At 36.2% G+C, this 16,110-nt stretch overlaps 1 non-coding gene across 1 annotated transcript; it reads left to right on the top strand.

The window, feature by feature from the left end:
- The first annotated feature begins 211 nt into the window (after nt 1-211).
- LOC139895205 (small nucleolar RNA R71) lies at nt 212-318 on the top strand. Its single transcript, XR_011775667.1, has one exon. It is a non-coding gene; the product is annotated as a small nucleolar RNA R71 (small nucleolar RNA).
- Nucleotides 319-16,110: the final 15,792 nt, after the last annotated feature.

The following is a 16,110-nucleotide window of genomic DNA, read 5'->3' as shown; positions in this document are numbered from 1 at the left end:
CGTTTGATTGTTAAGTGCAGAGAGTGGGGCAGATGATGAAGTTGTTTCACCACTGTTCCAGTCATGATGATGCATCGTCATGATCTCGAGCAATTCCCATGCTTCATCTGCGGTTTGGTTCATCAGATTCCCTTGAACTGCTGCATCGATCGTCGTCCTATGATTTACCGTAAGACCATTGTAGAAGGTACAGATTTGGGCTGGCTGTTCTAACTGGTGATTAGGGCACTTCTTCAGCAGGGTTTTAAAACGCTCCCATGCAGTGTAAAGAGATTCATCATAACTTTGTTTGAAGTTAATGATGTCATTCTTCAGTTTGGTTTGTTTAGAAGGAGGGAAATATTTGGTTAGGAATTTAGTCGCCATCTCCGTCCATGACGTGATGGAGTCTTTTTCCAGTCCTTCAAACCAAGTTTGAGCATGATGAGTGAGAGAATAGGGGAACAAGTATAGCCGAACTATATCTTGTTCTATCCCTGGCTATTTGTAGGAGTTTGAAAGAGATATGAATTTATCAATGTGAGAATTAGGATCGTCATTCGGTAATCCATGAAATTGACAGCTATTCTGAATGAGCTGAATGATGTGATGTTTTAACTCGAATGAGTGTCCTTGAATCTCTGGAAATCTGATTGGTCCTCCTCGACCTTCAATCGAGGGTTTGGTATTTTCTGCTAAAGTAACGCATAACGCCATTTGGTTTCTGATTCGTGCTTCCCTGCGTGCTTTAGAGATTATTGCGTCTGGATCAGGTACGAATAACAACGGCCCTGGTCTAGATCGGGTTTGGGTCATACACTGGGTAAGCTAAATTATAATAAGCTAAACTAAACTAATCTAATTCTAAGGTAATCTAATTTAATCTAAGGCAATCTAAGGTAATCTAAGGTGGTCTAATCTAAGGTAAACTAGAGTAATCTAAAGTAATCTAATCTAATTAACTAACTATCCTATGGTGGAATATGTTTTTGGTTCTGGCTACTGATTCCCTGGTATTTCGGTAACAAAGTTCCGCACAAACTATTCAACAAACCAAGTGGCCAGGCCGACTACGGAGAGGCAGGATCCTTTTGGTCCCAATATAATTGGCGACTGTTCGAAAAATCCAATAACCAAGTCCGTGTATAATTGTCTTTCTTAGACACCACTAAATGCTTGTGAATAAGTTTAATTGAAAACAGTATTGCCTGATACCAGTTCCCCGGCAGCGGCGCCAAAAAACTAGGTACCTCTCTTGATATGGCCGAAACGGATGGTTTTTATTTGCGCGGTGTCGTTAGGCCGCGGCTCGCCAGGATCAGCCACTCGTGGGAGAGGGTACTGTTTAAAATTTATATTTAGCGGGGCCTAAATCTTACTACTCCTTATAAGTAAGGGAAGTATGACCTAGAGTCGTATTTTTGAGATATCAGTAACATCGAACCTATATTGTAGCCTAAGATAGTTAGGGAGTAGTGAATATTTATTTTGGGATTTTCTAATTTATAAGATAGATAAAGTAAATGCAATAAAATTTGTAATCCAGATAAGGTTAAAGTAAGTGCATACTATGACTTCATCAGTTATTCTACCGAGATTATGGAATGCTGGCTCATGAATAGGCAGAGGCCTTGTATTCATTACACTGGTCCTAAACGCCCCTGTCATAAGACATGTTACTAGGTACTACGTTAGGGTTGAAGATTCTGAATAGACAGCAACGTCCCTTACCCCCGACGCCCGTGCAATCTGACTACAGGCGTACACGTTCAGACGGCTCATCCAATTGAGCGACTCGGTTGGGTGACGTATTAACATTCCAAAATGGTCTAAAATTTCTTAAGCATAATAGAATACATGGTGTACCATATCCGAGAGACGTGATGTGCCTCAATGCTTTTGTTAATGATTGGTAAAAGATAGTTAGGCCCTTAAAAAGAGTTCAACCATAAAGAACACCATGGCCAAGTCAAGATGACTTCCATGAACACGTTCGGTTATCCTAACGGTCCAATCCTTTATGTGTCTAAACAAACAGTTCCTTAATTAACTAAGAATCCCTCAAGCGGGGTGCAATGCTTGAGACCGCGTTATGGTGCAGTGTACTGGTCAACACTATCCGTGTTCCATGGCCTTACTTAGCAGAGGTACAACTTACAACAACCGCTGTGCTTCAGTGTGCACGTACGAAGTTTATATGTTTGGTGACTACACTAGCATGGTCTAGGACTGACAATGTACTAGGGGCCTAGTCAGATGTTTCACTATGAAAGAGTCCTCAGTCGGAATCCAAAGCTCGATAGACTTACTACAACCGGTGTGCCTCGGTCGATCTTATGTTGTATCCGATAGACTTCTCTTACCAAGGGGTGACACAGATAGTGTACTCTGAATCGGGGTTCGCGACTTCCCAATAACAGAGCATGTAACTACGTTCTATTAGTTGGAAAAGCGATTGAGTTTAAAGCATAATCGGAAAGCATTTCGACAACATACACAGACCATAATATTATTTCGGCATTATAACTGCTTACATCATAGCATATACTAAAGATAACTACTCGCTGATCATGGCAATAATATCATAAAACATTATATAAGATAAAGGATAGAAGTACCAGTAGATTAAACGAGTTCCGAATACAAAAGTGACAACTTCAAGACTCCAGACCGCTCCTAATACAATCTTCAGCGTTCGCCTCCGGGTACTTAATTTCCCGCTCGGAGGTGAGAAGACCTTGAAAGTATGACTAATATTGTACAAGAGAGAGAAAGAAGTGAATTGAAGTGTATGTTGGAATGAATGACAAAGACCCTTTAAATAGACTTAGAATTTGCCAGCATACACCTGGCAGGGCGTATGGCAGGGCGTATGGTAGCCCGTTTTTAGCAGGCCGTATGCAAGGCAGGCCGCATGGTGGCTCGTGTGGTGGTACATATATGGCAGGCCGTTTCCATACTGGCAGGCCGTATGGCTTGCTGGTCAGCCTGGATTCCCTGGATCGTAACTTGATTTCTTGTCTTTCACCGTTTTCGCTCTAGAATCTTCGTTTTAGCTCCGATTCTCTTGATTCTTTTTGCACCACCTTCGTAATTACTTGTTCTTCAATTCTAACCGACGAAGTGGGTATTTTGCCAACAAAGTTCGAATCTTTCTTGTTTTTGGGCCTTAATACCGGGGTGAAAACGTGACTTTTTAGCCGATATCAGGCATCGTCTTCCGGTCTCTCCTCATGGAATACAGATTCCTCAAATCTAGCAAAATTTTGGTCAGGGGTTCTCAGGGTTTTATCTCCTTCACTCTCAAGGTTCTCCTCCGACCTTTGCTCACCGCCTTCAGTAGCCTTTCCTTGGCTATCATCAGACTTTGTTAAAATCACTAACATAAAAAAATTAGCATTATGAATAAATATAACAGTTATAAGCAAAGATATGTGCATTATTAAGAAAGAGCAGAATGGACATACTTCTTCTGCATTTCTGCTTTTGGCTCTCCTCAGTACTTTTTGCCCTCTTGGAGCCTATGCACTTCTTCCTTGTCTATTTTATTGGAGGAGGAGTGGGGTTTGTTTCGCCCGTGATATCAACCGAGCCTGATGTCTGCTGCTCGGCGGTGGTGGTGTCATCCGCTGTCCGTTCAGTGTCTGTCTGTTCAGACCCGGACTCACTGTCAGAACTGCTAACAATGATTTCTTCACCCTTTTCAGCAGCAGCAGCATCAGCAGTAGCCTTAGCCTCAGCTGCAACCCTCTCTGCCTCTAGCTCTTCAGCAGTTTTAGCACGGTCAGTGATCTCCACTTCATCCTCAAGATCGAGGGATAAAAGAGCAGAGCGAACCAACATCTCGGGTTTGGCTGCAAAAATTAAACATGGACAGCAATATAAGAAAATATGGTAAACAATAGACAAGCATTATATATATATATATATATATATATATATATATATATATATATATATATATATATATATATATATATATATATATATATATTAGGATGATCATATCACATCCTACCCTGATTCTTCTCACGGAGTACTGGCACAGAAGTGCTTGGCCATTCTTGACTCACTCTACACAGCACAAGAATCCCCTCATACTTCTCGTATGATCTGGGCGGAACGCGGAGCTCTTTCAAACTATTTACTATCCGCTGCTCTGCGGCAGAAATCTTAACAACCTTTCCTACACCAGCATCAATAGCACCCCATTTCCGGACAACGGAATACTCCTCCGGAATAACAGTCTCATCAACAAAGAAAAATGGACTCTTCCACTCCTTCAAGTTTGATACTCTATTTGTACCAACAAAATAAGTATTTTGTTTACTATCAATAGTAAGCCAGCAGTCGCTAATTGTACGAATTCTAAACAAAGAGATAAAAACTTTAATACGAGGCTTAATGTTGCTGGCATTACAGTACATTTCAAAAAGGATAATTTTTTGAAGGCCATGGGGATGGATTTGACTAAGACAAGCCTTATAATATCTAAGGATGCGGAGGAGAAATGTAGTAAGCGGAACACGGAGATTGCCGTGAGTAATTTGTAAAGCATATAAAGAAATTTTTTCAGCAGGAGGATCGTTGGCAGTTTGCCTGTTGGTAGGAAGAACAGGGTTGTATTGGTTCAGATGGTGAAAAGCAATCTTCAAACCGTCTAAGTATTCTCCTGTTAGTGATGAAGCCATCGTGATAACTTCTGGAATGTCGACGGCATTTGAAGAAGAAGGCTCTGCGTGTTCTTGGCCAGTACTCGGTGTAGAAGCCATGGTAATAAAGTAAAAAGATATCAACAGGAAAGAAATAGCAGTAAGATGAAGTGTAACTGACCTTGGAAGACGATAAACCTTAAAGAGTTGAAGGTTGGGGAAAGCGATGAAGATTTGGGAAGAAATGTGCTTTTCAGATCTTGGCAAAGGTAAAAAAGTGAAGATAAAAGGGTCATGCCGGTTTATATAGGAGTTCATTGATGCAATTTTTATGGACACGATTGTGACACGTGTACGGGCAAGTTTAAACGTGGGGTACGAAATGACACTTTTTACAGCTGGAGGCACGTGGAGATTCTCAACCATTTAAAATTAATCATCACAGCGTCAGTAAATTTCGTCTGCAATCAATTCCTGTAACGTATTTTCCGATGCAAATGGGCGGTGAAAAGGCTTGTTTCAGAAGAGTTATCAAAAGTTTAATAACTTAATCATTTTTCAAACGCTTAAGTCATTAAACTGGGGGACTTAATGGTGTATCCTATCGTATACATGTATAAAAGGCATAATGGCTGCATAAAAGTAGCATCAGGAAGACTGGAAACAACAGTTTTGTGGAATTATCCGTCCAGCGTTCTCCGCTGTACACGTTGCTCCGTCATGCGTAAGCCTTGAAGGCCGCCTAGCGCGTAAGCCCTGGCCAGAGAACGCCACTTTCAGCATAAATTTCGGATCACAAGTAACAGAACGTATCATCATCTGATACGTGTCCCCGAACAATCCGGTGGATCTGACACTATAAATAGACCCCTTGGGTCGTCATTTTACATAGTTCAGACATTCTGACAAATTTGAGAGCAGAGACTTCACCTCTCTCTCTCTAACACTTTCTCTCACTAAAAGTCATCCGGCTAGCAATTCTACGCTCTACGGACGACAGATTGATTAAGCCACCCCACAAGTTTCTATACTTGTGAACCGGGTCTGCAGGGATTATTTCCCAAGAGCAAACATCAATCGGCAACACACGCCCACCTAAAGCTAGATTACTTCTAGTATCGTGTTGGCACACTAAGCCTTACCTCATAAGGAAATAGGTGTTAACATATATATATATATATATATATATATATATATATATATATATATATATATATATATATATATATATATATATATATATTTAATTTACATTTGATAACTATTTTTTAATAGATACGTGAACTACGGTCAGTTGACGGATCGAAGTATAGCGATGAATTGATCTGTCTATCTGAAGGACCGGTGGGTACCTCAAACCATTACAGTGCCTGCAATGTGAATGGTGTCAGGTTTGTGGTTAGAAATCACGATGATCGACGCACAACACAAAATAATGGAATTGCAACACTCGCAGATGCCGGTGCTCGTGTCTCTAAGTATTATGGTCGGTTGGAAGATATTGTTGAGTTTCATTATGGTGGTGCATTTAGTGTTGTCTTATTCAGATGCCGGTGGTTCAATACTGAGAACACCCGAAATCGTAAACGTACAGTTAAAGTGAATAACATAACTAGTATTGACACGAAAGATGAGTGGTACCAAGATGATCAACACATTTTTGCAACACAAGCTCAACAAGTCTTTTACATCGATGATCCTTTACAAACCTCTAGCAGCTGGAAGGTCGTTCATGAGGTACATCATCGAAAACTCTGGGATAGGGACATTATCGAAGACACCATACGGGATGTTGTACACGAAAACAATTCATCCGATCTTAGCCTTGATGCTGATTTAGATAATATGACTTATACAAGTATGAGTGTACCCGGAGAATCAATACCAATTCAGTTTAATCCACCAACACATGAAGTTAATCTACCAACACATGAAGTTAATGATGATGATGAAGTTGATGATGATGATGATGATGATGACATTTGTGATGATGATGATGATGATGATGATGTGGTGGCTGACGATGAGCTAAATCCCCAAATTCCTCTAAATGAAGCTTACTCTAGCGATGATGATGATTATTGATGTGTAATTCTTGTCATTTATAAAAAAACGCTTGTTGTTGTAATCAAATGTTTAATATTTTTATGAATGTTATTTCCATGAATGTCTTTTTAAATTTTTTGCATGAAATATATGTATATGTATACACACACACACACACACACACACACATATATATATATATATATATATATATATATATATATATATATATATATATATAAATATATATGTATAAATGTATATGTATATATCATTGTTCTATTCACTTTATTTGTATTTATGCAGATGAATTTCTTTGCTCTCATTTTCCTAATGATCGGTGTTGGGGCCGGTGGTCAAGATAACGATCCCCAACCTAATGCAAGGGGTAAACGGGGAAAAACAAAAAACATAGGTTTACGAAAATTGAGAGATGCTCACGGATGACTCGACATTGACTTTGATTTTACGTGGAGAACCGTTAATCCGATAGGCCCTAATAGTTTAATGTTTGTTAATTTGATAGCTAGTGTTGTTAGGTCCCCAAAGTTCCCGAAACATTACGCGTGTTGGGCGGATGTGCCAAGTTCTTCAAAAGAATTAGTTTGGATTAATATCCGCGTAAGTTTAACTAATTAGTACTTATACATATACATACATATATACACGTATATACACGTATATATATATATATACAGGTTTATATATATACACGTGTATATATATATATATATATATATATATATATATATATATATATATATATATATATATATATACGTATATATATATATGCGTTTCTTATATACAATCTTCTAATATATCTATTATTTTTTTTGTAGAATTTCTTTAAAATTGAAACTTGGCTAGAATCGGAGAGAGAACAACAAGTCCGAGCTGCTATTAACAAGATAGCGGAGGATAGATGGAAAAACGGAAAAAGTGAACAACAAGGTTATTACAAAAACCTTGTAAACGACTTTCCTAATGATATTAATTTTATTCGTTTCCACCCACCACCGGACGTTGAAGCCGAACTCTGAAATCCTTTTTTTGACTAGATGCTTAACGAAGAATACCAAAAGCGTTGTGAGCAAAATGTAAAAAACCGGTCTTGTGTCCAATACCACAGTTTGCATGGAAGCAAATCGATAGTTAAACATTTTGTAAATTACTTAAACCTCCTTGTTTTTAATGTTTTACATAAATGATAAAATGTTAGAAAATATGTTATTTGATTTATATACATTTAAGTTATTTTTTGTGTGTTTGTAGAACGATAATAAGGTAAAGCACAGTCCGCAACCTTTCGGTCCTATCAAAAATTACAAGCTCTTTCACAAACCCAAGGACGGAACCACGTAGACTAATGCTTTCAAACCAAAACAGAACTACGTAAGTAATAAATTTTCATAGATTTTGGTGTACTACATATAAATATAAATATAAGTCAAATGGTATATATATATATATATATATATATATATATAAAAGTCCCGAAACGTATATATATATATATATATATATATATATATATATATATATATATATATATATATAAAGTCCTGAAATGTATATATATAAGTGTGTGTATATATATATATATATATATATATATATATATATATATATATATATATATATATATATATATAATATTAATATTTGTTTAATCTTGTAGGAACGAATGAAGGAATTGCTAAATGAACAACCGGGAAGAGACGAGACCGATATCATGGATGATGTTTTGGGTGAGAGAACCGGACACCAACGCGGAGTGGGGCCAAAGTTACCAAAGTCGGCAAGTAATTCCGCATCTTCATCTTGTACCGGTCGGAGCCAACAACCACCAATGGAACCATACTACACGGCAAGTCAAATTGAACAAATCTTTCATTTTAATAATCTTGTAGTCCCTCCCGATATTCAACCAAATTTTGGGTATTCTACCGGTACTTCCAATTCCAATACTCCGCGCCCGAGCCGTAACAATGATGATGATTTGTATGACGATCCATTTGCCGGTTTGTAATTTGTTTGGTGTGTTTGAAGACAAGTATGCTTTTGTTGGGTGTTTTTCCGGTTGTTTCAAGATAATTATGTTAAGTTTAGTTGATTTGTAAACGATATTAGTTGATTTGGTAGTTTTTCCGGATTTTAAAATGTATGGATAATTATTGTCGCGTTTGGATATTTTTTTTTTAATGTTATTGTGGTATTTTGTGAAAGTATAATCTTATTTATGTAGCAGGTTTGGATATTTGAAATGTGCGGTATTGAATACGGCTGGAAACAGCAGAAACGAATTGGTCCCGAAACAGCAGAGGGTTTTCCGGACGACTAGTCGTCCAGGAAGAGTCGTCCGATTTTTTTTCTTTTTCTGTTATTAATAAATAATAAATAATAAATAATTAGTATTATTTTAATATTATTTCTTTTGGAACGATAAGTCGTCCCCAACGGTCGTCCGGAAAAAGCGTCCACGAAGGCAAGCGTTGAAAGTCAATGTGGGCCCCACCTTCCGTCCGGGAAAAAAAATGCCGTCCAGAAAAACTTTCCGGGACGAACCTTTCTGGACGACACATTCCGGACGATGTGTCGTCCGGGAAGACTTTCTGGGACGAAAAATCGTCCCCAAGAGTCGTCCGGAAAGAGCTTTTTTCCAGTAGTGTAAATTGATTTTATCAACAGCTTACCAGCAACACCTTTGAGTTGACTTTGCTATACAAGCGATGATTCTCATATGTGTGTGCCCCATTCTCAACTAAAGAAAAAAAGTTAGAAAGCAAAGAGTAAAGGCGTGAAAAATGAGAGAAAGAACTCAATAAGAGACGCAAGTGCAGACGTACCCAATGTAGAATAAGAAGCATATCATGAAAGTTAGGCACCTTATGATAAGTACCATACACAGCATGCCCACTAAATTAAGCAAATTATATGGTCGAAGTGAAGCCGAGAGGCTGTAGAGAAACGCACTTGCGAAAGCTGAATCTAAAGAAGATTAAGCAAATAGGTATTTATAACAGCGATTACATGAAGCAGGAGCTGAAGAACGGTATTTATTTGATTAGATGATGTTATAAGAGAGTTCATCAAGACAGTTACAAAGTAGTATTAGTACTAGCGAACAGCCTTCACAGATTATGATGTATAATAAGATCCAATATTTGTTGAAGAACATATATACTGATCAAGCATAGATTTGAACCTAAGGGTTCGGTCTACACTTGTCAACAAAAGAAGGGGATTAAGGGTCATTCGAATTTAACTCTCCGGTCCGGTGCAACATGAATAACCCTATCTCAAAAGGGTGGTTAAACGTCGACCACCATCATTGGGCTAGCCGGCTCTGATGGCTCAAAGGAGGTGTTAAGGTTTATGTTCATAGAACGTTACCTGTAACCTTCGGTGAAAAACTTCGGAGTTATGGTGATTCCGGTTTAGCGGGTTGATCACTTGATATTGTAATATTAGAGTGTAAGTGTGTATATGTGTAAGGATGTGAGAATATTGCTTGTAATGAGGGTTTGATGCCTTATTTATAGTTGAACACCTTTATTCGTTAGTGCCACGTAACAGGACAAAGGGAACTTATCCTTGCTCAATTGTACTATTTGGTCGGCAAAAGCTGGAAAAGTGCAAGTGGTCCCACCGCAGTCTGCAAGTTGTCTATTAGATCCATCATGCAGCACCACTATCTGTTAATTAATCGTACAATGTTGGCCAGCATAGGTTAGGCGCCATCTTTATGAGTGCGCTTATTTATAGCGCTATCCTGTAGGCGAGCTCGCTTATAGCTCTTGCTTCGCGAGCATCATTGTTTATAACGCGCCATAATGGATTGTGCGCTTGTTTATAGCGCGCCATAATGGATTGTGCGCGCATTTTTCTTGTGACGCATTATAATGATACGAGCGCGGATGGCATTCTTGTGTTTTGACTTAATAATATGTTGATTATACATTGTTAAGCACGGTTGTAAATGAAGAGTACATGCATCAGTATATATACTGTAACTTTAAAAGGAGATGGTCAATCGAGTGATATTCCCTCACTTGCAATGTTTTAAGTAGGTTTTTAAGCATGACTAGCTTGTTTTATGTGCACATTTTGCGTTAAATTTCGATGTTGTTTATCTTAATAACAACTTCAAACAGTGGTTGTAGTATGTTTATGCACCTTATGTGTTGTGTGCTGTGATTAATTGCGAGATTGAACTGTTTTGATTATTGAAATTACATGTTGTGTATGCACATTAGGTATAAGCAGTGTTGACATATAGACAAATATGCTGGTGAAGGTGGTGCTACGATTACAAGGGTGAAAAGATGATGGCGGTTAGAGTTATTTAAAATATACAAATAATTAAACTATATGATGATTACTTGTTCCATTATGTTGCAATATAGAATTGTGTGAAAGATATTCCAGTGTATGACTACAAAATGTCCAACCTAAACACGAGAATTGGAAATTCTTAATTCTTAACTCTTTAACAATAACTATCAATTTAAAAATTCTTAATTCAACAAATGGTCATTTAACTGCTTGTGGGTCAACCCAATCTCATCAATTTTACGTCGTACTAAAAAGGAACAAATATGGTGGTGCTACAGTTACGGTGATGAAGGGGCAGGATCAATGGGGAAGTAACCAATCGGGGCAAGCAAAAAAAAAAAAAAAAATTCGCTTTTTTGGAATTTTTTTTCAGGCATCATGTGACACCGCTATTTTTTTTTTTTTTTTTAAATACGTGGCGGAATCATTTATTTATTAATTACCAAATACACTTTAACAGTGTCACGTGATCATAACGACGTACTAACTAACATTAACCAACATGCAGTCATCACAACGTACTAACTAACTGTATCAGTAAGTATAGCTAACAAGCATGACAATCATAATATAACATGTTACTCTATACTATGTTCTCCAGTTAGTCCCACTCACCGATTACTAGCAAATGAGAAGGTGTTCAGCTGTCTAATCACTGAACCTTCTCTTTCTCCTTTTCTCCTGAGAAAGACATATACACAAGTTAGTTATAATGTCTCGATAAAACCCGACAACAAAACAATAACACCAAATACCAACACTTAAGCACTTAATGACTGGTCCACCAACCGTACGAGTAACAATCTCACTCGCACGTTTGAGAACACTCAACCATACGGGTGACAACTTACTCGTACGTTTGGTCTATGACTGAACACCCATCAATGGATTAAATGATCCGTACGGTTCATCACACGCGTGACCAGTGACTCGTACGAGTCACATCTCAACCGTACGTATCATCTTAACCAAAACAATAGTTCTCCATATCCACTCACTCGCACGGTTCATGACACGGTTGACCACCCTAACCGTATGAGTGAAGGCTCACTCGTGCGAGTGATGAAGAACAATAGCAACAACTATTTAAACGGGTTTCAACTCAAAATGTACAACATAAACATCAATTCATACAGTAAATTAACACATATCATCATATATTCACTATAGGATAAGCCTGCATCATAAACTCAAACAATAACGACACTAAATGAGTACAAAACATGACATACACAATAAAATCCCTTCTTCTGACCAAAATGAAGTTTGATCTAGCTTTTTAAAACCTTATCATTGGATATTAAACTTCAAGACGAGTCCAACGATAGTTTATTCATCGAAAATGGAGTTACGGTTTGAAAGTTACAGCCTTTTCAATTTTACCAAAAACTGACCAATGCTCACTCGCGCGGACGAGACCTCACTCGTGCGAGTGAGTCCACAACCGCATGGTTGAGCCTCAAACGCTTGGTCACTCGTACGAGTGACCTGTCGGAAGTGTGGGAGCTGTTAGAACATTCCAGCTCGCTGATTTTTGCCATTTTGGCCCAAAAACTCGATTTTTGCAAGATCTAACACCAAAACCACTTCCAAAACATCATATAAACTATATAAAACATATTTCTAACATCAATTGAACATATCAAACACTTTAGATCAAAAATCAAGCTTAATTTCATCAAAAACCCATATGAACACAAAAACCCAATTTAAGCAAGAATCAAGACATGAATCAAAGAGATGTTTACCTTAAAATGATCACAAAATCACAGAGAACAAAAAGATATGATTAATTTGAGCTCTAGATCAAAGATTCAAGATTAAGGTTTGATTAGGTGAAAGAGATGAAGGTACGGTGTGTGTGTGTGTGTGGAAAAATCTAGATATGGGAGGAAGAACACAGTACACTAGCCACTTAATTTAGGTTAATTCCTACACTGTGCGATACACGGGTATTTATCAGTTATCTAATAACTTTCGTACATCATTTGACAACCCAAACGAAGTCCAAATTAAATAAACAAACCTGTTCTGTGACCCTTGTCACAAACTGGTCCTAACCACATCATCAAATAATCATAAATGTTAAAGTAAAATAAAAGCATATAATAACACAATATAAACTTAAGGGCAAACTAGTAATCTTATAACTAGACCCACTTGAGGATGTTACACATCAAGATCACACGAAAATATGAACATTTAGAAAAGACACTTCGTGATGAATGTTATTATTTAGGCGGAAAAACGATCGACAAAAATAACATGCAAGATAATATTGTTCGTGAAGAATGTTAACGTTTTTTTTCTTTATGTTTTGTGAAGTAAAATTTAGCCCGATTTAGAGTTTAGGGTTTCGGGTTTGGTGTTTTGGGTTTATTCCATAAACCCAAAATACCAAACCCTAAACTCTAAACCGTTCGTGTTAAAAACTCAATCTAAATCCTAAATTTAGACCCTAAATCTAAACCCTAAACCCTAAATTTCTAAACCCTAATATCTAAACCCTATATACCCTAATATCTAAACCCTAATATCTAAAACCTCAACATACGCTCGAAAAACAAGATAATTGTTATATATTAGTTCTTCAAGTGTTTTTCCGCCAAAATAAAAACATTTATCACAAAGTGTCTTTATTAAATATTCATATTTTCATCCAATCTATAATGTTAGTGAACAAAGTTTTTTTTAAAAACGAAAAAAAAAAAAATTGCTTCCCCCGATTGGTTACTTCCCTCTTGATTCTGCCCATATATATATATATATATATATATATATATATATATATATATATATATATATATATATGTATAGGGCCGGCCCAAAGCAGGTGCAGGCTGTGCAACTGCTCAGGGCCCATTTTTTTAGGGGCCCAAAAAAATTTAAAATGCCAATGTATTTGCTAAGGCCCAAAATAATTAAGGAGAAATAGTGAACCCACTATATGACTCGAAAATAAATTATACAAATACAGTTACCAGCGGGCCCCGTTCTTTTAACTGAAAAGTTGATTTCTTCAAATCTTTTCTGTACCACCATCTTGGGGCCCATATTGACAGAGTTTTTTAAGTGAATTGTGTTACGAAAGTTACATGCAATGTATAGACAATTTTGTAGTCAAATATGGATGCTATATATATTAATATTCAAATATTGTACAGTGAAAATTATGTAGTATATATATGTGTGTGTGGTGCAGAGATAATTCATTCACACACATACTTCTTGATATAATATACATATTTCATATTCCTTTCTTTAATTAGTATTCTATAGCCAAAAAATCAGACCACTAAAGGTAGTTATAAGCCTACTGAATTATAACACGTTATCAGCACGAAGTGCTCCGTATAATCAAGGTTTATCTAAGCAAACACAAGTCACTAATCAAGGTAATAATAATAATAATAATAAAAAATTCTTTAACGATATCTTCTATTATTTATTAGTAAGGTAAATATTATTATCATCATAACTAACATTTATATTTATGTTATATATGGTCGGTTATACCGCCTGAATTATATTTCTGTAATCTAACTATTATTAACTTCACTAACATTTATATTTATGTTATATATGGTCGGTTATACCGCCTGAATTATATTTCTGTAATCTAACTATTATTAACTTCACTAACATTTATATTTATGTTATATATGGTCGGTTATACCGCCTGAATTATATTTCTGTAATTTAACTCTTATTAACTTCACTAACATTTATATTTATGTTATCTAACATTTATGATTACTTATGCAATTAATCATTACTTATTTCATGCATACTAATGTTTATTCTTAAATTTATTATTTATGCATAATATGTTTATTCCCTTAATTTTCGTATTTATACTAAACATGTTTATACTAAATGTATTTTATAGTAATCATATTTATACTAATAAAATTCTTTTATTAAAATTATTATTAATATAACGAATACATAACAGTCGTTAACTTCAACTAACGACGCTACAACGGTCATATATACATAACGGTTGTTAACGTCAACTGACGATGTTACAACGACTATATTTTTTAAATATAAAATAAACATCTCCGTTTTCACATTTTCACAAATCAATCTTCATTTTCTCAGATTACCACTCTCAAAAAGTTTTTGTAAAGATGATTCACACAAGAATGATTTTTCCTATTGTATTGGTCATATTAACTATCATCATTGTTGCTAATATACCACCGTGTGAACCTATATTCTATCCTTCCCTTGTGGTTTTGTTATTTGTAATCATACCATTATTCTGTTGTTTGCTACTTATGAATTTAAAATGATTCTAATTTATTGTTGTTAGAAATTGATTATGATTATAATTTATGTTGTTCATCTTTCTGAAAATAGAAAATGTCAAACTTATCAAAGTTTGAGTTTGATGCCCTAGACGTATCGGGAACAAACTACACATCGTGGGTCATGGATGTAGAAATAAATCTTGGATCATTGGGTATTCTAGAAATTTTAAAAGAAAAACAATACTTGTTCTGATCAAGATAAATTAAAATCAATTGCTTTTATTCGCAAACATATTGATATCACCTTAAAACATATGTATCTCACTATCAAAGATCCACATGTTTTATGGAAAAGTATCAAGAGTAGATTCGATAATCAAAAAGAAATATTACTCCCAGCTGCGAGGGAAGAATGGAGAAATCTAAGGTTCCAAGACTTTAAAAAGGTAAGTGAATACAGCTCGGCCATGTTCAAGATCCGTTCAAAGCTTCAATTCTGTGGTTAAGAAATAAGTGATGCTGATATGATGGAGAAAACTTTCTCCACAATGCATTCTGCAAACATTACTATACAAGAAAATTTAAGATTGCAGAATTACAAAACTTTTTCCAAACTTCAAACTTATCTCTTAGTTGCAGAATTGAATAAAGAATTACTGATGAAGAATCAAGAGTCTCATCCTATGGGTGCGCTAGCATTCCCTGAAGCTAATGCTATTAACAGTAATAATAATAAAAAAAGAAATGCACCTGAACGAGGACGTGGGCGAGGTCGTGGTCATATTGGCCAAAACCATCATCATGGAAATTACCATAACAATAATAAAAATCATAACTAT

This window comes from Rutidosis leptorrhynchoides, chromosome 2 (assembly GCF_046630445.1).
Source record: "Rutidosis leptorrhynchoides isolate AG116_Rl617_1_P2 chromosome 2, CSIRO_AGI_Rlap_v1, whole genome shotgun sequence".
NCBI classification, from domain to species: Eukaryota; Viridiplantae; Streptophyta; class Magnoliopsida; order Asterales; family Asteraceae; genus Rutidosis; species Rutidosis leptorrhynchoides.
Note: the sequence above shows the minus strand (reverse complement) of the source record. Positions and strands in the feature narration are given on the sequence as shown.